The 27710-nt window shown below is 48.1% G+C and overlaps 2 protein-coding genes across 4 annotated transcripts in view; one reads left to right on the plus strand and one right to left on the minus strand.

Annotated features, from left to right (window-relative positions):
• LOC138452988 (NACHT, LRR and PYD domains-containing protein 3-like) overlaps positions 1-27710 on the minus strand; it is a 415916-nt gene that overhangs the window by 213548 nt on the left and 174658 nt on the right. Inside the window, exon 1 of one of the 3 annotated variants that reach the window (XM_069605373.1) lies at positions 3907-4100. The exons of 1 other annotated variant lie outside the window; for it this stretch is intronic. The gene's annotated coding sequence lies outside the window, so the exon portion shown is untranslated. Of the gene's footprint in view, positions 1-3906; positions 4101-27710 lie in introns of those variants that run through there. One more of the 3 variants, XM_069605371.1, reaches the window with a different exon arrangement.
• The window catches only part of LOC138452987 (NACHT, LRR and PYD domains-containing protein 12-like), a 468167-nt gene continuing 444621 nt past the window's right edge, over positions 4165-27710 (plus strand). The window contains exon 1 of the mRNA XM_069605368.1: positions 4165-4415. The gene's annotated coding sequence lies outside the window, so the exon portion shown is untranslated. The remainder of the gene's footprint in view (positions 4416-27710) is intronic.

Raw genomic sequence — 27710 nt, forward strand, 5'->3', positions numbered from 1 at the left:
CCAGAACTGATACTAAAGCAAGTTTGAACTGGTTTAATGCAGCCCCGCAAATGCTTAACGGGGACTCAGTAAATATGTCCGTTGATGCTGTGAGCCTGCTTGCTATTTCCATGCTTAAGGTGGTCTCAGTAAGGATATTGATGTGAAGTTGTGCTCCTGCAGATTGTCGGCCTGCTCTAGGTAGCGCCAGTAGCCGACAATGGAGTCATTCAGTGGTTGGAGCTCCACTCACCCGAGATTACTAAGGGGTCTCTTAAAATGTGCTATAACTGCCAACAGACCACCAGCAGTTCACCAACACCGGCTGTCACCCGCTGAACATGTATTAAGTGTTCGATGTGTGTCACATGTCTACAACAAGTCCCTCTGTATGTTCCATTGCTGTGCCCTACAGTTCCCAAGTGGTCTTAGTCTTGTCGCTTTGTAACGGGGTGGGGGGAATCCAGTGCTATTTGTTTTTGTTCATTATGAAAAAGGAGGAGTATTGTGTGCCCCTCCTATGTGTAGTGCCCTTTTAAGATGCGAATAAAAGGAGCCCCTGCAAGCACATGCCGCAGAACGGCTGCAGACCCCAACAATGGAACTGCTGTCTCTGCCTCCCATTTCACGCCTGCGGGTCCACACTGTGTGATCCCGGTCCTGCAGCCCTGGCCTGCAGGCCCACACCGTGTGATCACAGTGTGCAGGTTCTTCTGATCTGGGCCCCCCAGGGTCCAGCCAGGCCACTCTATAGCCCAGATGCGCCCGGCATGCACAGTGCCCGCGGCACCCCAGGCCTATGTCCCCATGGGCCATCAGGGGCTGCCTTTCAACACCAGTAAGTCTCGGTGATCCCGGCAATCTCCTAAAGTGCTGGGCCCCCCAGCAATGGCGAGGCCGGCTGTGTGTCCACCGCCAGCCCCACAACAATGACCGCTTATAGCCTTTCTACTTCTCTGATCTTCCCCTAGAACGCTTTGAAGTAGTTTCAAGGCATTTTTTGTAACATAATCTTACTTTATGTTGCTGGGAACTGCCTTCTTCACCACCACCGCCTAACTCTTAATTTATTTGAGAGCTATTGGCTTTTGTTACACTTTCAATTGAGAGTAAAATTGTTGGAAAAGTGCATACTTGCCAACCCTACCGATTTAGGCGGTAGGATACCGCTTTTTAAGCAGTCCTACTGCCTACCGACTTTCGTGGCTGCACTATGGATTTTCAGGCCTGTGCCTGAGGCCCCATAGCACTGGGGGCGTGACTGCCCATCTCAGATTTTGATTGATGACACAGGCGTGCGCTTGGCGAGGGGCACGCCTCTGTCATCAATCAAAATCTGAGATGGGCAGTCACGTGACCCGGACGCACCGTTGATAGTGTTTGCCTGCAGCGTCAAGTGCCGTGATCCTTCGGGCAGTGCCAGTGCCTCAGCTAAGTTGAGTCACTAGTGTCTGTCTGGACGACCGGACTCACTCTCAGTCAGGTAAGAGAAAAAATATTCTGTTTACGCTATTCTCATCCCACATAATATAGGCGTAGCACACCCTGTTAACATGGTAAAATATAACATTGTCAACTAGGGTGGTGTGGAGCTCTTGCCATGGTGGTGGGAGGTTCTGGTGGGGGCGTGCAAGCAATACTGTGAGACAGTTTTCACGCATTGCGCTGTTTCTTAATTACTTCTAGGTACTTTGGGATACATCTTTGTGCCCGTTCGATGGTTCCTTTTCCATGGATATCTTTAGCTTTCCCGGTGATTCAACTCGGCACAAGTTGCTGCTCATATGGAGGCAGTGCGATGATTTCTGATTTGCAGTCTGTCATTCGCATTAATAACCTACCGGGCCTGTCACACTGTCATTCCCAGTTGCTGCAACAATTTGTTACAAACACAGGACCTGATTCATAAAGAAAATTGTTTGTCTGTTTAACAGGTATCTTGGGTTATTTATGCAGAAAACGTGAAATGAAATCCACTTTATAATCACAAAAAATGTCACTGTCAAAGAACTGTGGCAGTTTTTCAATGCACTTTTTATGGGTAGGAAAGCATAATGGGCCTTAGTGCAAAAACAGCTGAACTTTTCTACAGACCAGTGATCTGCAAATAATCCCGCTAGCATGAGGAGGCCCATTAAAGTATGATCCATCGTTACATCAGGAAGTAGAAATGCACTTGCAAAATCTACTTTAAAAACAATGTTAAACACAGGAAATTTAAAACTGGGTTACTGATTTTTAAAATAAAGTGTGTGTGCCTGAAACACAGTTTGCATTAACGGATATGCATACTGAAATGCTCCATGCCTTTCAAAATTCTGTTTTGGTGACGTTGCTGGGAGAGGCGTAAGGGGGCTATAGCGCCTGGTCTTTTGGTTTTAGCCCCGGATAGAAGCTCAGGGGCTACAGCTAGCCCCGAATCCCGCCAGTCCCGACATTAGCGTAGTCCCGGATCTTTTTCAGACCTAGCAACACCGTGTGACCCACACATAATTCGGTGGCAATGCTTTCTATAATATGTATAAACGAACACTATGGGGTCTGTTGTGGGGAAAGAATGTGTCGCTGGAAGTTATTTGGTTTAATAGTTGGTTGAATAAATGCATAGCACATTCCACGGTAGCATGTAACGGTGGGTGTGGAGGGCAGGGGGGTTTATTTACGGTTGCATGTTGTACTTATTCCACGGTAAGGTGATTTTTTAAGAAGGAAGTGATGTTTACGCGTTGGCCGCAGACATGGGTGCTGACTTTCACTAGCTATGTAGGAGATTTTTTTATATTGTCCTCATATTCAATCTTTAACCATAAGGTTTTCAGGACATCACGATTTGCAACAAATAATTGTCAACAACTTAAAGTAGATAGTTACATACTTGCCAACCCTACGGATTTTTTTTTTTATATGTTTCTTTTTTTTGCCCACGCCAGCTCAGGGGGAGTCTTTCCAGGGCTCCCCCGAGCTGGCATAGTGGGAGAAGGCATGGCATGCAGGCTTTTGATGTAAAAGGTGCCCACGGCGGTGGGCTAAACGCATCCCTCCGCTGCGGGTGCCTTGACAAAAGGCGCCATTAGCCCCCCACCACGCCAGCTCAGGGGCGTCTTTCAAGGGCTTCCCCGAGCTGGCGTAGCAGGAGAAGGGGCAGCACGCAGGCTTTTGATGTCAAAGGCACCCACGGCAGTGGGCTAAATGCGCCCCTCCGCACTGGGTGCCTTTCACAAAAGGCCCTGTTAGCCCCTCACCACGCCAGCTCGGCGGAGTCTTTCAAGGGCTCCCCCGAGCTGGCATAGTGGGAGAAGGTGCGGCATGCAGGCTTTTGATGTAAAAGCCGCCCACGGCACTGGGCTAAATGCGCCCCTCCGCCACGGGTGCCTTTGACAAAAGGCGACATTAGCCCCCCACCATGCCAGCTCGGGGGAGTCTTTCAAGGGCTCCCCCGAGCTGGCGTGGTGGCAGAAGGCATGGCAGGCGCCTCATTGTCATTGAATGCACCCACGGCGGCGGGCTCATTCAATGACAATGGGCTGCAGACGCGCCCTATCCCTATCATTACCTCCTCGCCTGACTATTTTTGAAACTTTAAGATTCCTACAGATTTTTGGTCACAGAATGTTGGCATGTATGAAAGTGCCCTTTATTAAGACAACCAAAGCATAAGATAGAAAATGAATTCCGGGTTTAAATATTGTATACTTATTAATTTTAAGTAAAAAGTTAAAAAGTATTTATACAGTGCAATGATGAGGTACTTTTGGGGGAGAAACTGCAGTATGTGGGGGTGAGGGGCACCTGTACTTGGGTGCGTATGGGCGGTGCAGGTGCTCATAGGGCGTGTGATTGCTGGGCTTGGCTACTTTAAAGGCATCGCATTCGCATCTGTACATTTAATAGTTGCTTTCTGCAGCGCCTGCATGCCGAGGGACTCACTTCAGGGCGCTCTGGCGGGCACCTGCCGACGCTGATGGCTTTGGGGGGCGGGGCGGGCGGCGGGGGGGTCGCCTGGCGGTTGCGGATCCCGTGCTCGAAGTCGAGACCCACGGCCGCTCCTCTCTGTTGCAGGAAGTGTCACTTCCTCAACGCCGCCCCCCCACCCTCCTCGCCTCCAGCACGGCCGGCGCTGGGTCCTAGCGCCCGCCGCCACGCAGGGAACTTTCTAGAAGTAAAGCAGCCCAGCTGGACACGTTCCAAAGAAAACCACGCGTGTCTTCTGGGGATGCATGCACGCCACACACGCACATTAAAAGAGAGAGGCAGGCAGACACGTGGCAGAAGGGGAGTGGCCCTCCTCCCACTGACACCATCACTTGTGAGGCCAGGCTGGTCACCTGAGGCAGTGTGTGTGTGCGTGCACACTGCACTGAGGCCTGAGGGCGGCTTGCACAACGGCCCCAGCACTTCTGCCTCCCTTGACAATAGACTGATCGTCCATTTAACAGGTATTGCCATCTTGTGGCCAGTTACTAACCTCACATTTGTATTTTCTATTAATTGAAAAACAGAATGTCATTTTTTGATCCCCACTGCTGGTGAAAACAGCAGATTTGGTTTTTGGGGTGAACCCATTGAAGTGTATGGGTGTGCAAGGGGCTTCGCAGATGAGTAAACAGATTACGGAGTCTAATGGCCTCGAAGGTGCCCCATCACACGCCATGCTGCAGAGTACAAAATGGACAGTCACAGAGCTTTCTCACAGGCGTCCATCTTTATTCAATATAAGGCAAATCTGCCAACACCCCGCTGTTAGTAAGAATTCTCATAAATGTTCTAATTCCCTTCACCTTAGAGACCCCCAGCAACTTTGCTGTATTTTGAGGACTTGATTTTTTTACCTGGAAAAAGTGTGAGCCTTTTTTCCCCACTCTTTCATGTATTTTGATGTGTGTTTTACTCTTGCGTTCTTTGATTATGGAGTTTTAAGAAAACTCCATAGGCATCTTTTCCTGTGTGTTACACAGCACCCTCAGTGCAGTGACGCAGGGATGTCTTTCTGACTTCCCAAAGGTGTATATACCTTCTCTGGGATAAACTACTGTTTCCCAGAGTATGTAAGGTTATATTGACTTTACTAGTCTTTCTAAATTCCTGGACCCAGCACACACTATCTTCCCATAGAGTGCTGGAGGGGTTACCTAGTATCCTCTATGTCTAGAAACTCATGTAGCAGTCAAATGCTACCCTTTTCTATTGAAATGGCTGATGGTAGTGGTTTTACAACAAACTACCATGATTTTTCCCGACCGCAAACACCAGTAGCTAAAAATCGCAGGAGCCATGTTTTTCAAGATGGCGCCTTAAGCCCCTTTGTTTAAACGGGTCCCGGTTTTCTTTTTTCGCCATTTCTTTTTGGAAAGGTCCTTCTAGTGTTTGTCTCTGCACGGCAAACTAGGTTTGGTCCCTTTGTTTTCATGCCTTTGGCGGGCTTCAGGACTGAAGACTGCCTCTGGCGTCTGAGTGTCTGGGGTGGGCAGGAAGTGAGGGAGGTGCCCGAAACTCCCTGTGCTTAGTCTCCTAGGAGACCCAAATGCACTATGGCGTGATTGGCTGGCTGACTGTCCGGCAAGGACAGCCACCCTGCTGGGTAAGTGGCAGTTAGGCTGGAATGAAAGGGAGAGAATTGTTTAAAAGGCGAGTCTCTTGGCCTGGAAGGCAGAGTCGACCACTGGAACGAAAGAACCGAAGACAAGCTGGAAGAGGACGGCTGTTGCAACTTCTGGACAGTTGGTTTGCCCGGTGAAGCCCTGCTGCAGGTTCGAATTGCCAAGTTCATCTCGACAGAGAAGCCCCTTCAAGGAGGACTTCTTCCTTTGAGTTGGTGGCACCAATCAACTTGTAAGCCACCTGGATACCATTCTCGGAGCTGGTTAGGATTAACCAGGGGGAAGGACACCAGCTTGTGTGCTTGACTACACCTACTCGAACTGAAGTGACTTCATTTTGTCCGCATTTTCCGACGATCCCGTGCAGTGCAGGAGTCCCCTGACGTCCTCCCTCTTGTCCCCATGACTGAGGCTCAGGAACACCGAGATCTGCAGGAACTGCCAGGAAGTAACGTCTTCAGCTGCATCTTTTGCTTCATATTAAGGTACTGTGCCAACCCGATTGAGAGAACGCCTCTCTCGCGGTGAAATATTGTGGAACTTTTCCAACTTGCAGGCCTAATCAGCTTGTGACCCAACATATGATTATTTTCCGTACAAACTACTTCTGAGAACTTTCGCAAAGACTTTACTGTTTACTTCAAGCACTGCTCTTTCCTATCCAAGAGACTAGCCCATTGGCTTTGGCCTAGGCCTATTGAATTGAATCGACTCCTCTAGTGAACTGAAACTATTTGCACTGCCTAAGAAATTATTTGTGATCTATTCTATTAACTTGTGCCTTTAACCGCCTTTTTAAAGTGACTGAAATGCTATTTTGCTCCTATTTCAGGGGAGCCTAATTTACTCAGAAACGTATTGGTTTGCTGTTGAAGTTTATTTGTGTATGATATTACGTTGCCTCCTTCTGGTGAATGTTTTCTAAATGATTGTGTAATAAATTAATAAGTGTTTTACCTTGAGTGTAAGTTTCTAATTGAACCACTGTGATTGTAAGACCTCTGTGTAACATCCTTGTACTGCTCACATTCCCTCTTGAGATAAGCCTGGTTTCTCAGCTCGCTACCACAAACTGTGTAGTACAGACTTCTACCAAAGGTTGGTTTTGCTTACACCTGTAGTCCTAATTGTATGTGGTGGTCCCAGAGGGTACTGCATGCAATTCTGCCTAACAGCCGCCTTCCCACGTCACTTCCCACCCAGCCTCACGCCTCCTTGTAACCTGGAACAACTGTGTCAACATGACACCCCCCTCCCAATTTAAACAGTCACCCAACGATGTGATAAACTATGCAGGAACATTGTTCACTAGGCCATCTCCTGAATGAGCCGGCGAGGCTTATGATATATGATATGGCATTTATAAAGCGCCTATACACAAATGTTTCAAGGCGCGACGAAGCAAGGGAGGGGAAACAGAGGGAAGACACATGGATCCTACTACACCAGGTGACATTGATATCGCGCAAGTGTAAGGGAGGGAGGAAAGGGAAAGGAGAGGGGACAGTGCAGTACATAGGATAACAGTAAGATAAATAAAGACAATAATTAAAAGTGCAGCCAGCAGGTGGCAAGTGGTAGTCGGGGCTGTAGGGATACAGAACAGTCCCTGAATGCAAGGGTTGCCAGGGGGCAGTGCAGGTGTGCAACTGGCGGGGAGGGGTCCTGGGCCCGAGATCAGAGGGTAGCCAGGTAAGCAGTGCAGTTTAAGATTCAGTCAGGTGATCAGCAGGGGAGAGCAGGAGAGAAAGCAGAAGCAAAGAGGAAGGTCTTGAGGTGCTTCCGGAACCGGAGATGGTTCTCCTCAAGTTTCAGAGAGGCCGGGAGGCTGTTCCAGAGGGAGGACCCAGCAGAAGAAAGAGTTCTACCACCAACTCGCTGCTTGGAGAAGCGACTGACCCTGAGGGAGTTGGAGGTGGAAGAGCGAAGAGCTCGAGAGGGAAGATATTTAGGAAGAGCGAGTTGAAGATATTGAGGCCCCAGGCCCCAGAACGCCTTGTGGACAATGCAGAGGGTTTTGAACTTAATCCTCGCTGCCACTGTGAGCCAGTGCAGAGATTTCAGTCCTGTAGAGATATGATCCCTGGGCTTGAGGCCAAGGACAAGTCTCGCAGTCCTGTTTTGGATGAGTTGCAGAGGGCAGAGAGTAGAGGCAGGCAGATTTAGAAAGAGGCTGTTGCAGTAGTCCAGCCTAGAGAGAACCAGAGCTCTGGAGACAGTGAGCTTCTGGGGGAAGGAAAGGAAAGGAAGAATACCTCTGAGGAGGTGCAGCTGGTAGCGTGACTTCTTAGAGATGTCAGAGATGTGAGGAGAGATGGAAAGTGTGGAGTCGAAGATGAGCCCAAGGTTTTTAGCCTCACAGGTGGGAACAGGAAGAGGGCCAAGGGAGGCCGGCCAGAGAGTGACAGGAAAGGAGGGAGCAGGTAGTCCTCTTGGCCCGAAGATCCAGAGTCCTCTTGGTCTAGGGATCATCAGACATATAGTTAATGGGTATTCTCACTCTCCCACTTATTCGTCAGGACCCCGACATTGGAACTTTCTTGAAATGGGATGAGTTACGAGTGGTTGAGCCAGTGTTCCCTTGGGCCGTAATCATGGATCCCTTTTTCTCCATAACGATCAGGGGTTCCTCATGAAACAAAGGCGTGTGTTTGTGTGTTTGAGGCTGTCTTTCTGCAACAATGTCCCCTACTTCTAGGTGAGGCTCCCGCGCCCTCCGGTGCTCGTCCACGTATTCTTTCATGCGCTCCTTTGCGGACCCCATCTCCTTCCCTCACTTCGACATCCACAATTGCTCCATCTTCAGGCAGAGTGGCCTGGGGTAGCCTTGTCCGGATGTCTCTCCCAAACACTACCTCTGCAGGGGCTTTCCCAGTGGAGCTGTGCGGTGTGCTTTGGTAGTGCCTCAGTGATTGATGCAATACTTGTTCATAAGGTTGTCTGGTGAGCCGGGCTACCTGAAATGCCCTCTTTAGATTGCCCATGGACCTCTCAATCATGCCATTCGCCTGGGGCCACAACACAGTGACTTTATGATGGTGAAACCCCATGTATTCTCTGAAGTTTGTGAAGCTGTGTCCATTAAACAGGGGCCCCTTGTCTGTCTTCATTACCCGAGGGACACTGTAAACCATGGAGATGCAGTCCAGCACTGGTATCACATGGTGAGATGCTGTCGCCGATATAATTTGCGCTTTGGGATATCTGGAGTACTCGTCCATGATGGCCAGTACATCCCCCCTCGATAAGGCCAAAGAAATCAGCTGCCACTGCCTCCCATATACCTTCTGGTAGTTCGGACTTCTTCAACGGCTCCGGATGTCTGTTCAGCGTGAGGAGGCAACAAGCGGGGCATAATTTGAAGAGATCTTCCACCCTGGTGTCTAGTTGGGGAAACCACACTTTTTGGGGCAGCATGCGCTTTGTTGAGACCACTCCTCGTGGCCTTCATGGGCCAGCTCAATTACCTTTCTTTTCAGGAATGTTGGAATTACCACCTTGTGACCCTTCAATAGGAGGTTGTCACCTGAGAGTGCCAGTTCCTCTCTCACTTGTAGCAACCGCTCTACCTCCACCAGTACATCCTCTGCTGCCGCACTCCCTCTTTCCTTGGTTCTCCTCCATTGGCCCGACATGAGTCCGTCCCATATGATCCGACATGCCGGCTCCGCCTCCACTTCTTGGGCCATTTGAGCCAGCTCAATCCCTTCTGGTATGGCTTATTGGATTAAGATACCAGTCTGCCACTAACGGTTCAGGGGTGCATCCGGTTCTATGATGTCTGCAAAAGAAGTCAGCTGGGTTTTCTTCCTTCCCTGGCCGGTATACTATCTCAAATGAGTAGTCCTGTAGCCGGAACCCCCATTTCGCGATGCAGGTGGCATTTTGGTTTGTGGGTTGCCATACAACAATAGGAGTGCCTGATGGTCCGTCACCACTCGAAACGACTTGCCGTAAAGAAAAAGATGAAAGTGTTTGCAGGCCCAGACCACTACCAAGCTTTGTTTTTCAGCCTGGGAATAGACTTGCTCGGTGGCTGACAGGCTCCTACTTGCATAGGCAACAATGTGTGTCTGTGACGGGTCTTTATGGTCCACCTTTCAGGGTTGTAGTAGGACATATTCTGAGCTCTGGCGACTCTTTCCCGAATCATCTCGAAAGCTCTTTGGCACGTGTCCGACCATTTAAACACTGCATTTTGTTTAGTCAGCGCTCTCAGGGGTTCACTGACTATGGCAAAGTCTTTAATGTATCTTGTGCAGTATCTGGCGAGGCCTAAGAATGACCTCAGTTCAGAGACATTGCTTTGGGGCGATGTTTTATTCAGCACTGCAACCTTCTGCGGATCCATGCCATTTTCTGAGAAGACATGACCAAAGAAGTGCAGTGTCCCTTTCCTGAACTCACACTTCTCTTGGTTGAGGGTGAGATTTACACACCTTCGCCAGGGTCTCGTCGTGCTTGCTGACATCCATCGCGAACACAAGGAAGTCGTCACTATAGTTTATACAGTTCGGGATATGTTTTATCACAATGTGGACCTGGGCCTGAAATATCTCCGTTGCAGAGGAGACCCCGAAGCTCAACCTCTTGTACCGGTATAGTCCCAGGTGGGTGATGAAAGTTATGATGTTTCTGCTTTCAGTTCTCAGTACCAACTGGTGATATCCTTTCTTTAAGTCCAACTTCGAGAAGACCCTGGCCCCGTTCAAAAGTTCAAAAGATGGATCATGTCAGTGATGCCATGTTCCTCTCCTTCCGGATGGTCTGGTTGGGCCTCCTCATATCAACGCACAGCCTGATGGCGTCAGAGCCTTTCTTAGGCACCGGAACAATGGGCGACACCCAAGTGGTGGGGCCTGTGGCCTGCTCTATTAAGTCCTGTTCCCAGAGCTTGTTTAGCTCGTCTTCCACATTTTTCTTTTTGAATATTCACTGGTAGGCCCCTGTAATGTTGTGCTACGGGGCACACTGTCTCATCTATGTGCAGCTTCCTTTGTCTGTTTCGGAGTTTACCAATCCCTTTAAAGAGATTGCGGTAGAGGTTTGTGATCATCGCTACAGGATCAATGTATTGTGTACCATGATTTTGTATAGGACATGTATGAGACCCATCTCAATGGTCGCCTTGAAACTAAGTACACAGCCACTCTCATTTTCAGTCGCCAACACGTGTATGGGCACTCTTGCCCCTTGTAGCAGCACAACCCCTCGAATCGTCCTATGCACTTGAGTGGTGTTTCGGCTCCATAAGCATAAATTATTTATGGTAGCAGGGATTTGTTTTGGGCTCTGAGGTAGTTCTTTGAATATTTTCTCGCTGACTATGCTCACCATAGCCCCGGTGTCGATAAGAAACTTGGTGGGTCTTTCGTTGAGCTTTATGATTAATGCTGGACTGTGCTCTGTGGCTACTGGATTGCCCAGCACGTAGCCATATGCTTTCTTTCTTTGTTCACTCCCTGATGAACTAACCTCAGATTCAGACAGAGATTGCTCTACTAGGTAGAGCACGTGGTGCCTGGATCTGCGTTCCGGTCTCATGCGGATCACGTACCTTCTCCTTTCTCTTGTCTCTGTCTCTCATCACCCGATTCCCGCTCTTTTGGTTCTGGGTCTGCATGCCTCGGTGGGGGATGCGATGTTGTCCCCAATTACTGTGATGTCGGAGGCATGGCCCTCTGTTTGAATCTCGGGAGAGATTCTGTTGCTCTCTCCCTTCCTTCCTCCCTGGAGAATCTACACACTGATTTAAAGTCACCTTCCTCTCCACACGTGGTGCATCGGTGGCCAATGGCGGGGCACGTACCTTTGTGTTGGTATTGAAAGCCACATTTGTAGCAAAATGGTTCCTCCAGTCTCCTCTCCTGTTGGAGTCGATGAACTGCGTTCACTGGCGTGGAGGTGTTGAAACTTTCCACCTGCAAGTCAACTGCTCTTTCAGCACGTGCCAGTGTTAGCATTTCGTCCAAAGTGCAGGATTTATGTTGCAGCTTCCGACTGAACGTCTGTGATTCGCATCCTGCAATAATTTGAGATCTCAGGGCCCGTGTATTAGAGTAATTCGCCAAATCACAGTGCTTCATTATAATGCGCAGTCTCATGACATATGCATCCATAGTCTCACCTTTTGCCTGTTTGGTGCTGTGAAACAGGTGGCGATCGTAATCCACATTAGTGTGTGGGGTGAAATACGCAGATAAAGCCTCTTTTAAGTCCTGAATGGAATCAATACTGTCAGAGGGCATCTCATCAATAATATCACGTGTGGCCGGGCCTACTGCCAGTTTTAGAAGAGATTTTTGTCTGTCATCTTCAATGGGCCCGTGGCCCCCATGTACAGTTCAAAATACCTTATCCACCGGGCCCACTGCACCCCATGTTACTTGTGTCCATGACGTCGAAGGCACCTGGCATTTGTGCAGCCAGGATATCTGGCAGCCTGCATGGGGCCTGTTCCTGTATCTGTGGCCCCTGGTTCTGGCCACCCGGTGCTCCATCTTGAACCGACATTTTCCCTTGAACCTCTGTTGTTTGGTCCCCTTAATGACTCTGTGGCATCCACAGCCGCCTGTCAGGAACGAGCACCGTGTTGTGGCATGCAAAATATCTTCTGGCCTCTGAAATGGGGTGTTGCGCAATGATGGCCGCCTTACCAGGCATGAGCACCATCAGCTGGGATCACCTCCCTGCCACCTCCCACCGTGTGTGTGAGGCACAGTTACTGCCATAGCCCAGGACTCCGAGCTGCTCTACTGTGAGCATTCCATGAAGATCACCTTTGCGGCCCGGGAGAATCAGCTGCTCTGAGACGAGCGTTCTGAGTGTGCGGGTACCTTAACAGTGTATGCGTGTGGCCCGGCATGGCCTCTCTGTGCGACCTCCTGCGCCACGTGGGACGGCGGTCTCCGTGCCTCCAGGCATCCGCTCTGCTCGCTCTGCTTCACCCAGACATGGGTTACTGCACAATCAGTGCACCGACTTCATTGACATTGTAATGGCCTCGATGGTGCCCCTTCGCCTGCTGTGCTGCGCAGTTCAAAATGGACAGGCAAAGAGCTTTCTCACAAACGTCCTTCTTATTTCAATACAAGGCAAATCTGCCAACATCCCGCCTTCCCACTTCACTTCCCACCCAGCCTCCTGCCTCCCTGTTACCTGGAACAACTGTGCCAGCATGACACAGAGTTGAGAGGTATGACTTACAAAGTAGGCAATAACAGAGAGCAGAGGAGGTTGTGATAGCCCCCATAAAAGGGCCAAGCTGGCATTGGGCGTGGCATTCCCAGCACCCACAACAGTATACATGTCCGGTTATTGCAGAACATGCTGTGGGTGCACGCATGCCCTCACAGAAAGTGGCTAATTCCCTCGCCAACATTGGTGATAAAGGCGGTGCAGCCAATGGAGTAACTTTGCTTAAAATGTCGGGGTGCGAGGGGCGGGGCATTACAGCTAAATGAAAGCAGCCCATGCCAAAGGAGTGGGACAAAATGGTGTGCCACAAACGTTGGGCGGGGACAAGCACTCGACCTCCCCCAAAATCACGCCCATGGGTGCAGCCCAGCCAGTATTTATTTTATTTTTGTATTTATTACATTTGTAGCAGCGCACAAAACCCACAGGCATCAAAGCTCTAGTTTCAAGACAGGAAATGGGGTTGTGAATGAGTGGTCGGAGAAAGTCAGGGAGGAGGAACCTTCTCGAGGTTGTGCTTGAAAAACTGCCAGAGCGCCTAGGCCCACATAGCAAAACAACGGCCACTCGTATTCAGCAGGCGCACAGGAGAGGTGACGCACCCCAGTGATCAACGTTGCTGCCCAGAGGGTGACGGCTCCATCTCAGAGTGCTTGTGCTCACCCTTTGTGCAAGCATGATCCGGAGGGGAACATCATTTTAGGAAATGATACTTGGCCCCTATAAGCAACTTCCGTCAGGTTACAGTTACTTGCAATAAAATGTGTGTGGGGATTTATCATTTTTAAGAGGTCCCACATAGGATGCCTATGAAGGAGCTGAACACTGCATGTTAGTAGCTCATCCAGGAATTACCACCTAAAGAAAATAATACAGAAAGTTTGACAACATGGGTGCGGCAGGGGACAGACTCATGCCACCTCCAAGGCTAGCTAACAGTGTGTTGCATTGGTGGGATTCAATGTCACGGGAGCAACATTAAGCCAAGAACACCGCTGATCCCTCTTGGTGGAGAGGTTAGAAATGTACTTCACAGCCAAGTGTGAGGACGATGGTGCTACAAAGCGGTGCTCTCTGCTACATGGCGGGGCTTGAGGAGCACATCATTTTCAATACCTTCTCCGCAACAGATGGTCCATACCAGGCAGCTAAAATGCTCTTGGCGGACCATTTCATCCCCATAGTCAATGCTAATTATGAAAGATTCCTGCCAAGAGAGGCCAAACAGAGGGAGGATGAGACTCTGGATACGTGTCATGCCCAATTTGGACAACAGGAGATCACCTGCACCCTGATAAATGCCAATGAATAAGTGAAGGCACAAGCGGTACAAGTTTGCTTCTCTGCAAAATTACGTAAGCAAATATCGCACAAAGCTGGTATCTCTAAGATTCTCAAATTAGGATGAGCACATGAATTAGCTAATAAAAGGGATGTGGACATGGACAGAACACCTTTTTCATTGGGCGTGGAAGAAGTAAGTGTTGTCTCAAGATCCAGCCTTAAGGAATAACCACAGCAAAGCAAACCAAGTCGGAGGGGGTTTGAGACCCACTGGAGGCTTCAGCTGTGGTGGTGATGTGCTGCTGCTGCGGTGGAGTGCTACTGCGTATTAGCTCCTGCTCCTCCGCTCCTGCCCAGCCAAAGGGCAGGATGGTGGTCGCTGCGGCAAATCCAATCATTTTACAAGGGAGAGGAGATCTCGGCTCTTTCCACGGAGGTGTTGTGGTCAAGCAAACACTGCAAGAGGAAGTGTAAAAATAGCCCAAGTCATTGCTTCAAGAGATGACCACGATGAGACGTCACAGCCAGAAGAAGAAATCTTTTTCATCTTGGCCGTTTTGGGTGCAGGACATAAATGTAAGAGACAACCCCAGTGGTACAAAACCGATCCCCATAGAGTGAACAAAAGTCAGTGAAGAGATGTTGCTGGGGTGTGAAACCGGGAAAAGAATTACAAATGGTTGCATTTGCGGTATACACAGAAGACGTGTCCATCCTCATCGACCAGCATTGTCCCTTACTCAAAGGTGTGGGGCGCCTAAAAGGAAACCCATACAGCTAATTGCACTAAGGCAGAGAGAGTGCCCTTCTAGTGAGAGAGAAAGTGGGTCAATAACTAGATAAGTGTTGGTACAAGGGGATATCTTTGAGAGAGTGGCTGGCCCCACACTATGGGAATCCCCCATCATGATCTTAGGAAGCCAAAGCAACCATGCTCGGTACACAACTGTGTGTGGATATGCGTCTCCCACATGAATCAATTGGGCAGGAATGGCACTCTACCCACTATACATGCTGGCTGACCAACAGGGTGCAGCATTCTTCTCAAAACCTGATCTGTAGGCTCGGTACCACCAAGTAGTGCTGCACCCTGAGTCTCAGTACCTCACTCTGTTGACCACACATGAAGGCTTTCATCTGTATGAATGCCTGAGGTTCGGTGTTTCATCGGCTGTGCAAGTCTACAACACATGGGAGTATGTTGGCAGGCTTCCCAGGGGTCCTCAACATAACTGGTACTATTGTTGCCTATATGTCCACTGAGTAGGAACATACAGTTTGGCTAGACTATAAGAACATGGTCCCATCTTACATAAAGAAAAGTGCAAGCTCCTAAAGAAACGGCTGATGTTTTTCGGATATGTTTTCCAGGTGGTGGGTTATCTGCCGATCCCATAAGGTATGTGACATTCATATTGAACCAGCACCCGACAGTGCCGAAGAGGTGCAAAGCTTTCATGGAATGGTCACACACTGAGGCCAGTTCATCCGAGACCTTGACTCTTTATCCGAACAGTTAAGGAACATCACCAAGTGTAACGCTCCTTGGCAATGGGCTGCTATGAAGGAAAAAGGTTTGCAGGCCGTCAAGAAGGCACTAACAGAGAATGCAAATGACTTTTTTTATCCAGCGTGTCCCACTGAAATAATCGTAGACACAAGCTTATTTAAACTAGGGGCAGTACTAGCGCAAGAGGACAACAATTGGGATATTTGCATATTTAAGCCGATCACTGACGGGCTAAGCGTAGGTATTCACAGTGCGGGACACGCTAACAGTGTTAGGGGGCTGTCGTCATTGCTACATCTAGGTATGGGAAACTGGGATTGGTAGTGACCGATCACACGTCTCATACCGATTATGTCTGGTCCAACACTATACCTCCCAGTCTGGAGTATGATGTGGCTCTAACATACTAATCGGGGGTGACAACCTTGATGGGTGCTTTCCAGGCACCCAGGAGACCCAGGCACAGAGTATGCGCAAAAGGAATTACTGGCAGAACAGAACATGTAACAGAGTCATGTTAATGACCCTGTCTGATGAGAACCAGGGCCCCTCCCGACTTGGGTTGGTGTCCTACCAGAAGGTATATCGGAGCCAGTCCTACTCAGAGGCAGAGTGGGGGGACGACGTCCGTATCTTCCCTGGTTTTGTATTGTATATGTCTGCTTGTACGGCTGTCCTGTCCACAGTGCCTTTCAGCCTCTCTTCTGGCCAGAGTTCTCTTTTGTCTTTTTCAGAACCGCAACTCCCAGATTGCACTTCGGCAGAGCCTGGACTGGAACCAGGGGAATGGAATCAAGTACTGACATGGAATGGATTCAGATTGTTCCTGCCCAACAGAGATAAGACACCCAACCTACCAACACCAGATGGACCCCAGAAAATTGGTGGGGAAACAAAAAATGAACTGAGAGTTTGAAGTGTCTGCAGGGGAGACACAGAAATAGCCCCCAACCCAATTGGGAGAAAAACCCACCAGCATATGTAGAAAGACAAAAGGAAAATGGGAAGCCTGAGCACATGGCCGCCACCCTGCAAATGGAGATTGTAAAAGGGGCGTGGCTAAGCATTCTTAAAGGAATAGTGCGGTCAAAAATTGTATGGGCTTAAAAGATGGGCAATAATCTAAAACAAATAATAAACCTCTTTTTAATTAAAGTTCCTATGTAAAACATTTCACAAATAATGTTTAAATACCTTTTAAAATCAAGCACTAAGAGGCGTCCATTTTGTGAAATGGATGAGCCTCCTGTGCTCGAGTTAATGTCTGGCCTCGCAGCACTAATGCAGAGCATATAGAGCTATAGGGACCCACTCAGTCTCACTCATCCCAGTCTCCATACAAAATGAATTCAACAATTCAATTTCCTGACATCTTTGTCTGTGGATTATTGAGGCTGTCTAATGATAATGATGTGTTATTTATATAGCGCTTTCGCCAAAGCGCTTTACAGAGAAAAAATTTACATACAATACCACCCAACCGACGTTGGTACTCATTTATCAACCTTGGAAGGATGAAAGGCTGAGTTGCCCCTGCCGGGATTTAAATGTGCCACCTGCAGATCACCCACAGATCGCAGCAGCGAGAGCTCAACCTGTTGAGCTATCTTACCGTTTACAACACTAACTAAATTTGCATGCTCACCAAGGCGGGTTCTGGTTTCCATGACACTGCAGGGAACTGCTGTTGCATCTGCAGCATATGAGTGTTTCCAGCTCGCTCTTGAGGCTTTCTGGATAGGAGGATGGAAAGAGCTTCTGGCCTTCCAGGAGCGCCGCACAGCAGCAATGAAAGCAATCTCATAGAGCCTGTGGAACATTCACCACTATCTTTCCGAATCACTGTAGGGTCTGTTGTTGCAAGATGTTTGCATCAATGTATATTGATCCTGATTCCAAAGGTGCTGGAGTTGGCACACAAGGGTCACCAAGTCAAAAGCGAATCCAAGGCAGAAGGGTGGTTTCCCGAGCTGGAATCCAGAGTTGAGGATTTTGTACAAAAGTGTGTCTGGTACCAGGCTTATACCCGATGGACCGCCCTCCGCCTCGACAGTCACATGAAAGGAGTGAAATCCTTTGGATGCTTCTAAGCATGGATTTTGCAATGATCAACACAGACCAACACTTTCCAGTGGTGGGTGACTCAGTGGTAAATATATCCTGAAGTACTGTTTGTGAGGTTCCTAGCCACCAAGGACGTAAATCTGGCTGTCGCAAGTATCTCTGCCACACATGGCCTTCCTGTGGAAATTACGAGTGTTAATGATTCACTGTTTCAAAGGGAGGTGTTTTAGATTTTCTTAAATCGTTAAGCATATGCCTCCAACGCATCACCCCTTTTTGTGACCAAGGAGAAATGGGGATGCTGAGCGCTTCATGCGCACCTTAAAGTTTTTCTAATCTGCGCCAAGCCCTCTGCCAATTTCTATGAGAGTGTACTGCATGACCCCTCACTCGTCCACTGCAGTGTCCCTGGTGGAAGCATTGATGGGACAATCTATTCTGGGGGCCATACTGGCCACCCTACACAAGAGTATCACTCAATACAGAATGAAACTGTGTGGGAAAAGCCGAGGCAAGCTAATGAAAAAGAAAGTGTTCAACTCGAGCGGCAGAGAGATCAACTACTGGTCAAATTAGAAAGCTGACAAACAAGTTAAACTTCAATTTTAGCCGCGGCAGGTCACTTATGTCAAAGGTTCCATGCTAATGGCAAAAACAGTTGCAAGAAATTTGAACTTCCTCTGAAAGATTCCCCAAGGTGACTGTTATGAAGAAATAAGAGTGGATCAAGTCCCCTGGACCCACAAGACTATTCGTGCCCAGGTTCTGTTACTGCAGCATGCGCTGCAGGTCCGTACATGCTCCCAGAGTGAGTGGCTCACTCCCCCGCTAACACTATGATGATATGATATGGAATTTATAATGCACCTATACACAAGTGTTTCAAGGCGCGACGAGGCAAGGGAGCGTCAGGTGTCTTTACATAAGAGCATTATTTAGCTTAGTGACATATACCATGTAGTGAAAGGGTACATATGCCGGGATCAGCCGCAGGGACTGGAGGACAAAACAGTATTTTATAACACTGATAAACTGAGACCAGTATGACAAGTACTGCCAGCTAATGGCCAGGCACTCGCATCATACGCCAGACTGTGCCTTCAAATACCCACATCCTCAGCATATGTTGATATCACATGCCAAGTACACACATCATATGTAAGGTATCACACTCGAATAAAAGGGCCTTGCATCATAAGGCAGGAATTGCCATCCAAAGGCCATGTACACAACCGGGTATTTCCATCATTTGCAGGCCCCCGCCCCGACCAATGCCTAAAGGTCTGACCAACACCTTCTTGCCTTGCACAAGACGTGCCCTGGTGGGCAGAATTCCGACAGGCCACTGAGCACTGCCCCTGAGAATGGTGGGATGAGATTTGAGGCATTTCGCAGCCTGCTAACAAGCATGCGAAGTAAAGCAAAAGGGGTGATTGTGGCCCCAAATTTCAAGCAGCCCTTCCCCTGAACCAAAGGGTCTTGCCATCCATAACCCTTGGCTGTAGCTTATGGACATTGACTGGAGTTTATAGACTGCCCAATCCCTCATCTGCCAATTGGCAGAGGTTTATTTTGTTGCATATGGGATACAATGTATTGATGTGAGACAGAATGGGGGGGGGAGAGCGATTGAAAGGGGAAGAGTGAGCTAGTGAGATGGGACCTGTATGTAAGAGTGGTGGGAGTGCATGGTTGTTGTGCATTGTACGACCCACTCTCCTGTTCTCCTGACTAACCTTCTCCCCATCTAAGATCTCCTACCACATTACACTACACACAGAAACCCCCCACAGACGCCCACTACAGGCCTAGCCGTTAGCACATCAGCACTAACCGAGCCACGACTAAGATCTCCTCTTTAGCCGTCACACTCTCCGACATCAGTTGCTAACCAGACCAAAAGCTCTCAATGTTCTCTGCCAAAACCATACCTGCAGCCATCAACACCACAGGGTTTGCATCGGCCTTTCCCACTGCCCCACTAATGAACCCCACCCCCTTTTAGCTCAAAGAGCCAAGCAAGGCCACCAATAGTGGGTGCTAAACAAGACCACATACATTACATGTGCGGGTTGTGAATGATCAGGAACTCGCATCATCACCCATGTGCTCACATAAAATACCAGATAATCAGTGTTTTTTATTTTATTTATTTATTGTGATTCTGGTTGCTCATTCTCATCCTTACACAAAAATGCATATAAAACATCTAAAAAAGACCAAAAACATGTCAAATGCAAATACAAATCCATATATACTTCAATACTTATAAAACAATTAAAGACCTTTGAGTATTCGAAAGAAGACATTTCTAAATAACTAAGAGAGGGAAGAAGATTCATCGCATTTCTTAATCGCCACATAGAACATAATCAGCACCTCAAGTAGCTAAGCCACTTGTTTATAATTTTTTTATTAGCACTTTGGTTTACAAAACAGAAAACCTTTGGATATTTTGTTAATATATGTATTGCATCCATAAACGACATATTCAGTAAAAAAGAAAAGATAAAAGAAAAGAGCAAGACATTATTAAATTAGTAGAATCTGTCACAATTTTTACAAAAAGACACATGCTGAGTCTAAGTCACTTGTGTTTTCTTCCATCTTGGCCTTATCAAGCCAGACTTATGTAGGATCATAACAACAGCAATAGTAGCAATGTTCTCCTCAGCACTTGATATTCGGGCAGATAAGTGATCTGTATTGAGCAGAGAAGAATTATGTCCGTAACGCCCAGCTATACATTTCTAACTACTGTTATGGCGGGACAATTCAGAACAATGTGTTCTCCATTTTGTAAGGCTGCCAAGTCCTTGCACCATGAACTACCCATATCAGTCACCTTATTCAGCGATCTAATCTGGCATATCTCACCCGTGGGAACAGGTCCAATCTATATCGCAAGAACTGGCAAGCCCAATACGAGTTTAGGAAATAGTTTAGGAATACCACCCCGGGGCTTATCAAGTGGTGACAGACTGCTGTATAATTTATATTGCCTTATCTTTGAAATTGTAATTATCCAATCATGTGTCATCAGACGCTTCTTTACCTCATTTGGATCAATTATAAGATCACTGGTTGATAGCTCCACCTTATTCAGGATTTCATCAGCACTTTTCCTAGAGTTGGTCACAGCTGTTATTGAGGACGTGTGAAGAACCGTTGCCAAGTCTTCTTCCAAGGAGTCCTTCACAGGCTCCAGCAACGTTCTATACAGCAAGATTATCCTCCAGTCTAGCAAGCACCTCAACAAGGTTAAACCCAGCTCATATCTCAATCCGGTAAACTCGGGTATCGCTTCCAAACCATGGATTTGATCTTGTCATACAGAAGCGAGCGCAGCTTGTGATGTATCTCGGTGCGATATAGCAACCCTGGGATCACCTTCATTTTATAATAGGTAAGCAACAGGCAGAACATACAGTAGTGGAACCAAATCTTCTTCATCTGTGATGCGCTTGAGATGCCATTGGGAGATCAATATTATCGTGCATATCCATTATGAAGTTTAAATAGGTTAACGATGGTGCTGGGATAAAAATGTGATCTTCCATATGCCAGCCATAACCCATTTTACTTTTTTATAGCAATGAATCTAATCACGTTGGTCTTCTTGCTATTAATGCACAGTTTGTTCCGAGTGGAGTATTCCCAGATGGCATTAATCTGTCTTTGCAGGCCCACCTGGGTCCTTTCTATGAGGATGACATTGGCCGTGTATGTTAAATACTGGATTGCCACGGACGATATCCTAGGTGGAGGAAATTAGGATGTTGATAACAAATCGCCCAGCCTAGACAGGTAGAGGTTGAAGGGGCAGGGAGCTAACAGGCAGCCGTGACGTAGCACCCTTCTGGCATGAAAGACCTCCGTCAGAGCACCCTGTCCGTTCAACCTCACCTGCAAGAGTGTGCACTCGTGGAGATGAATCCGGAAAGATAAAAGGGACCCAGGTATATTCTAGACCCACAGTTTACACCATAGAGGATTGTGATTAGCACAATCAAATGCTTGTGTGTAATCAATGGCAAGTTTTTCCGCCAAACGAAAACGAAATGGATATTTCCAACCTGCACCCATCAAGTGCACAGGTTTTGCATCTGCCTTTCCCACTGTCCCACTAATGAGCTCCATCACCTTTTCTCTTAAATATCCAAGCGAGGCCACCAATAGTGGCAAACGGGGTGGCTATACAAGACCACTTACATTATATTACATTTGCAGGTAGTGACTGATCAGGAATTCACATCATCATCCATGTGCTCACATAAAATACCAGGTAATTAATGATTGGATGGCAGAAGGCTGGGTATTTATTGCCCTTGAAGGGCAGAAACCTACGCTAAATACATCAAATTTACATAAAATGGTATATTATGGCAGGTGTAACCTTAAAACGGCCGGGTGCCGAACTGGTGAGAAGTTCTAGGTTTATCAATGGGTATTTACATTATAAAGGTAGCACCATCATCATTCCAGGTGTTGTCATATGCCATTTACAGTATCACCAAAGGTTGTACAGGTATTGGAATCAAATGACAGGCAATCACATCATAGAGGTATTGCTATCAAATGTAGTGTTTCCTGATTCTTTGACTTCTGAAGGACAGAGGGCTGAGTCAGCCCTCTGGGGATTTGAACTTGAGGCATACAAGCCTACCAGAAGTGAAAGGTCAGCTCTTAACCCATGTGCTTTACACCCAGCACTCTGGCCCAATAGGTCGTATCCTAGGTATCGCCTCAAATGGCCAGGTACTCGCATCATATACATGCATTGTCTTGTAGGATCAATAGACCAGACTCGCTGAACTTAAAGATTGCCATTGTTTATTTGAAACCAGTACTAACAAATAGGGAAAAACATGAAGTGTAAGTCAGGCATTTCTGAGTGCTCTGATGAATTCTAACTGAAATAAAAGGAAACCTAAAGTTTCTCATGTCCCTTGCAGTATGCGTGGTATCTGGATTTCCTTCCCACAGTGACATGGGTCACCAAAAGAACATTCCACCCAAAACACATTTCTGATGTTTCTCGAGGCTGTATTTTCTTTCTGGGGTCCCGTATCTTAGTTAAAAACAGTGCACAAAGGAAACCTGTAAACAAATAGTCTCATTCTTGGGTTTCCTGGTTACCTGCACATTGTTAAGTGTCTACAGGCTGGTCTGTCCCTGTTCGGCAAGACTCATGGTGCAACCTCGAGATGGAGGTGGGAAAAGTAGATTCGGAATTGCTTTTCTAGCATCTGCTCAAATATTCAAGCCATTACGAGGACCTGGACTTCGCTTTCATGCATGCACAATTTTTAACACATACCTTTTTTCTTTTTCTATCTTTCCAAGTCGGTACTTCGCATAAACCATACCACACGCTGATCCCACCATGATATAAACAGGGGAAGGTGAAGAGTGAATTCTGGTGAATGCCCCGTGATTATAAGCCTAATTGTCTTGTCTTATCTGGAATCTGGAAGACTGGTGTTACTTGGTAGGTAGGTAACAGAATGAGGATGTAGATGCTGTGACAATGAATAAGGAGCGGGGATTCCTCGGAATGCTTCGTAACAAGTAGCTTAAGACTGACTGAAGACTCCATAAATAAGGGGGAAGGACAGACTGTAAGGCAGAGAAACAAATGAAGGAATAGAAGTAGGCACAAGGGATGAAAGTCAGAATGACCACTGGAGGATGAAAAGAATCAGAAAAAATAAAGAGTTTCTATGAAAGGCTTACCGAGTCGTTGCGACGCGTCTAGTTCCCATCCGAGAAACGGACCATAGCAACACCCCACATACTCTTCTTCACGTGACTTCCGGCGTCATCATTGTGAGCAATTTTAGTGAGCGGGAAGGCTTCGGTGGCCAGTACAAGTACAACCGGAATCTGCCTGATTTTGGCGTGCAGCGGTTAAGGTGGTGAAATGATCCCGATTATACCTTCTTTATTTTGATGATAGGATATCATATGTACACTCCACTCGGAAGATTACATGCGCTTGCCCACATTCTCATTCTAAGTTCACTCTAAGTTCCGTGTGTGTCACAGATTTCCCCCCCTTCTCACCTGTCTGAGTTTTTTGTTGGAGTTCTTCGATGGCGCCTTCTCTCGCACAGTTCGGGTCTTGTATAACCCTGTGCGTAAGTCCTCAGGTTCCAGCGTGCGTTCAGCGTCCCATCTCCTGGAAACGTTCAGATGTCCGGGAAAGGTCCAGGAAACGGCAAGGAGTGCACTCGGGAAATTAGTGCAAGGAGATCCGGGAAGCAACAGAGGACAAAAAGGGAAGTAATGAAGGAGCAGGAATTTAGGGGACCGGGAACCAGGAATCAAAGGAATTCACAGTACGAACTATGGCAGCACACGTCTAGCCACTGCAAGCGGTAGCGTTGAGACGCGCGGAGCCGCGGGGGCGTGTCAGCTTTATAGAACGTAGTGCATACGACGCGGAAACTGGTAAACAGCGTTCCGCGTTCGGCGGCCATGTTGGGAGTACTGCTGAGTGTAAGCCCCTATGGGTTAGGGACCAGGAAGTCCAGAAAGGACGCGTCCAATGGTTCATGACAGCATGCCTCCTCCGAAGGCCTGTTCCTCCGGGTTTGCCCGGGTGTATAAGGTGGTACCTATGGAGTAGACTTGGGGGCATTTAGGTTTGAGACTGGTTCCCAGGTGCGTTCACTGGGAGGGTACCCTTTCCACTCAACCAGAATCTGTAGCTGACCACGTCTGTACCTGGAGACACATATTCTGGACACTTCGTATTCTAGCTGATCATCGACAATCACAGGGGTAGATCTTGGAGCAGTCCGGGAGGTCTGGATGTATGGTTTCAATAGAGAAGTGTGAAACACTGGGTGGATCCTCTTCCAGGAGTCTGGTAGTTTGAGTTGGAAGGCCACTGAGTTAATGATTTCCTTTATGTAAAAAGGTCCATAGTACCGGGGAGCCAACTTATTTGGTCGTAAGTGTCGAGGCAGTAGTTTCGAGGATAGCCAAACCTTATCACCCACTGCATAGGAAGGCCCTGATCTTCTTTTGGAGTCCGCATAGTGCTTGGTGTTAGTTCAGGCCCTTTTGAGGTGTTCTTTGGCTTCCTTGTGTACGTTGATGAGGGTTTCAATCCAGGAGTCGACTCTAGGAACTGGTGTAGGATGTGGGAGAATGGATGGTGGAACCGAAGGGTGGAATCCTTGACTGCAGAAGAAAGGGCTGTTCTTGACAGCCGAATGATCCGAATTGTTGTAGGCGAATTCAGCCACAGGTATTAAGAGTGACCAATTGTCCTGGACCTTGGTGGTGAAACAGCGAAGATAGTGCTCCAGGGTTTGGTTCACACGTTCAGTAGATCTGTTGGTCTGTGGATGATAACCTGAGGAGAGGGCCCGTTGGATTCCTAGTATACAGCATAAGTGTTTCCAGAATTGAGATATGTATTGAGGTCCTCTGTCAGATATGATCTTGGAAGGGAGTCCATGAAGTCGGAATATGTGTTCCAGGAAGATTCCAGCGAGTTCTGAAGAAGATGGTAGTTTATACAAGGGTGTAAAATGAGCCATGTGAGTGAATAAATCAATGGTAACCATGATAGTTGTGTATCCCTTGGAAGGTGTTAATTCCACAATAGTCCGTAGCGATGAATTCCCAGGGTCCTGTTGGTAGCGTTGGTTGGAGTAGGAGACCTGCCGATCTCTTGGTATCATGCTTGTTTAGATTGCAGACTGCACAGGCTTGGATGTACTGCTGGACGTCAACTTTAATTTTTGGCCACCAAAACTGTCTTTGTATTAAACAGAGAGTGTTGGTGATGCCACAATGTCCTGAATGAAGGGTATCATGACAGAGGCTTGTAATCCTTTGTTGCAGTCTCTGTGTGGGGATGACCAGGCCATTATCCTTGAACAAATACCCGTCCTTTGTTTTAAGATTCCATCGATTCTTCCCAGTAAATTCCTTCCAGATCCCAGAGGACTGGGTTAGTATCCGAATGTCTTCCAGGAGGCTGATTGCTTGGGCTACAAATATTGTGTGGGGAAACATCTTTGGGAAGGATCCATCTTCAAGAGTTTCGTAGTCGGGACGTCGGGATAAGGCGTCAGCAATTATATTGTGTTTTCCAGGAACATGATGCATTTGGAACTGGTACTGGGCAAAGAAGAAGGCCCAACAGGCTTGCCGACTATTCCCACATTCCATGTATTGTAGAACTTGAAGATTCCGATGGTCCGTACGGACCTGAACAGGATGTTTTGCTCCCAGGAGTAGATGACGCCACTCTGTGAAGGCTTGACGGATGGCTAATAGTTCCTTTTCCCGAACAGAATAATGGGTCTCGCTAGGAGTTAGGGTTTGCGAGAGATAAGCAATGGGGTGTTCTAGCTTGTCCTCGAATTCCTGCTTTAGGACTGCTCCGATGGCATAGTTGGAGGCATCCGTCTCCACTAGGAAAGGTCGATCAATGTCAGGTTGAGCCAGGATGGGGGCTTGTGTAAACTCTGACTTCAATCGTTGGAACGCTTCATCTTGGGCTGCTGTCCAGAGAAAGGGAGTATCCTTCTTCAACAATGTAATGATCGGTTGTAGGGGGGGGGGCGTGGCTAGCTGGCCATGGAATAGGACGTGCTGCGTGAGGAGCTCCTGATGATCCGACTCTAATTTTGCCAAAGTTACCCGTTGAAACTGCAACGAGCGCCTAGAACTTTGGGGATCAGGCGTCGGAAGCCGCACGCCAAGTGAAGTTTGTTGGAGAAGCTCATAGTCCCTGGGAATCGTGAGATATACATGTTTTTGTTGGTACGGCTGTGTGACCGCTTCGACACCAAGATGGCAGCTAACAAAGAAGAGGCCTCCGAGGAGAAACAAAACTGATCCCCCTGAACTGCGGGACATGGCTGCGAGAATTGCCTGTAGGAATAGTACAAAGGGGACATATGGCAGGGTGTTCGAACTAGCACCATGAGAGAGCCCGGCCTGGCACACGTTAATGGAGCCTCGGCGATCTGACCGCAGGAAGAGATACCATTGGATGCTTGGGCGACAAGGCCTACGGGAGTTGAATGAGGAGTGTGAGGCCATAGCCCACCCATAAAACAATTCGTAGTGCCATCTCGAATGTGAGCTAGGGGACCTGGGAGCCAGACCATTGTCGGACCAAGGACAGGGCAACAGCTGCACTAAGGTGGAGTCGTACAGGAGTAAAGGGCAGCGCCATGTCGGCTAAAGGGTTGAGAGTCAAGGCTAAGCAACCCACGATGGAGGCTTTCATGAAAACGCAGCGGACCCCCTCAGCATCGGTGCAGAGCATGGTCACGACCCCTGCGGAGGACACCCCCGAAGGGGACAAGCACCAGATCCTGGAGGCCATAACGGGACTGAGTGCCAAATGGGACCTGGCAATGGCGGACCTACGCACAGCTCTAGAGAACAAGATCGATTCTGTAGGTACGGAACTCACCCTGCTATGTCAAGATGTCAGGGCGCTTGCAGAAAGGACCAGCGGTCTGGAAAGTGGGGTGAAGATTAACACCGATGTTAGCGAGAGCAATGCAAAAGAGATTCATGTCTTAAAACAACAGGTCGCCAACCTGGAAAATCGTGTTGAAGAGGCGGAAGGAAGGACGAGGAGGAACAACATTCGCGTGGTTGGCCTTCCGGAGGGGGAAGAAGGCCAAGACCCCACAAACTATGTGGAAAACATGATCCTGCAAGGGATCGGAGCAGGGAATCTTTCGCAGGGATTTACGGTTGAGAGGGCGCACCGCGCCCTAAAGAGGAAGCCCCGGCCGGGCGCCCCACCAAGACCGATCATTGCGAGGATCCTGAATTACAGGGACAGAGAGAAGATCCTCGAATACTTTCGTAAGGGCGGCACGATAGAGAGAGCATCCACCAACATCACAGCATACCCTGACTATACGATACTGGTGCAAAGGCAGAGGTACAGTTATGTTGCCGTCAAAAGAAGGCTGAGGGCGGCGGGAGTCAAATATATGCTGCTGCATCCGGCACGACTGAAAGTGCTGCATAAGAACAAAGCGCTATTTTTTGATACCCAGGAGGATGTTGTCACATGGCTGGACCTGCAA

The sequence above is a fragment of the Ambystoma mexicanum genome, chromosome 4p, assembly GCF_040938575.1.
Source record: "Ambystoma mexicanum isolate Mex_15411 chromosome 4p, UKY_AmexF1_1, whole genome shotgun sequence".
NCBI lineage: Eukaryota > Metazoa > Chordata > Amphibia > Caudata > Ambystomatidae > Ambystoma > Ambystoma mexicanum.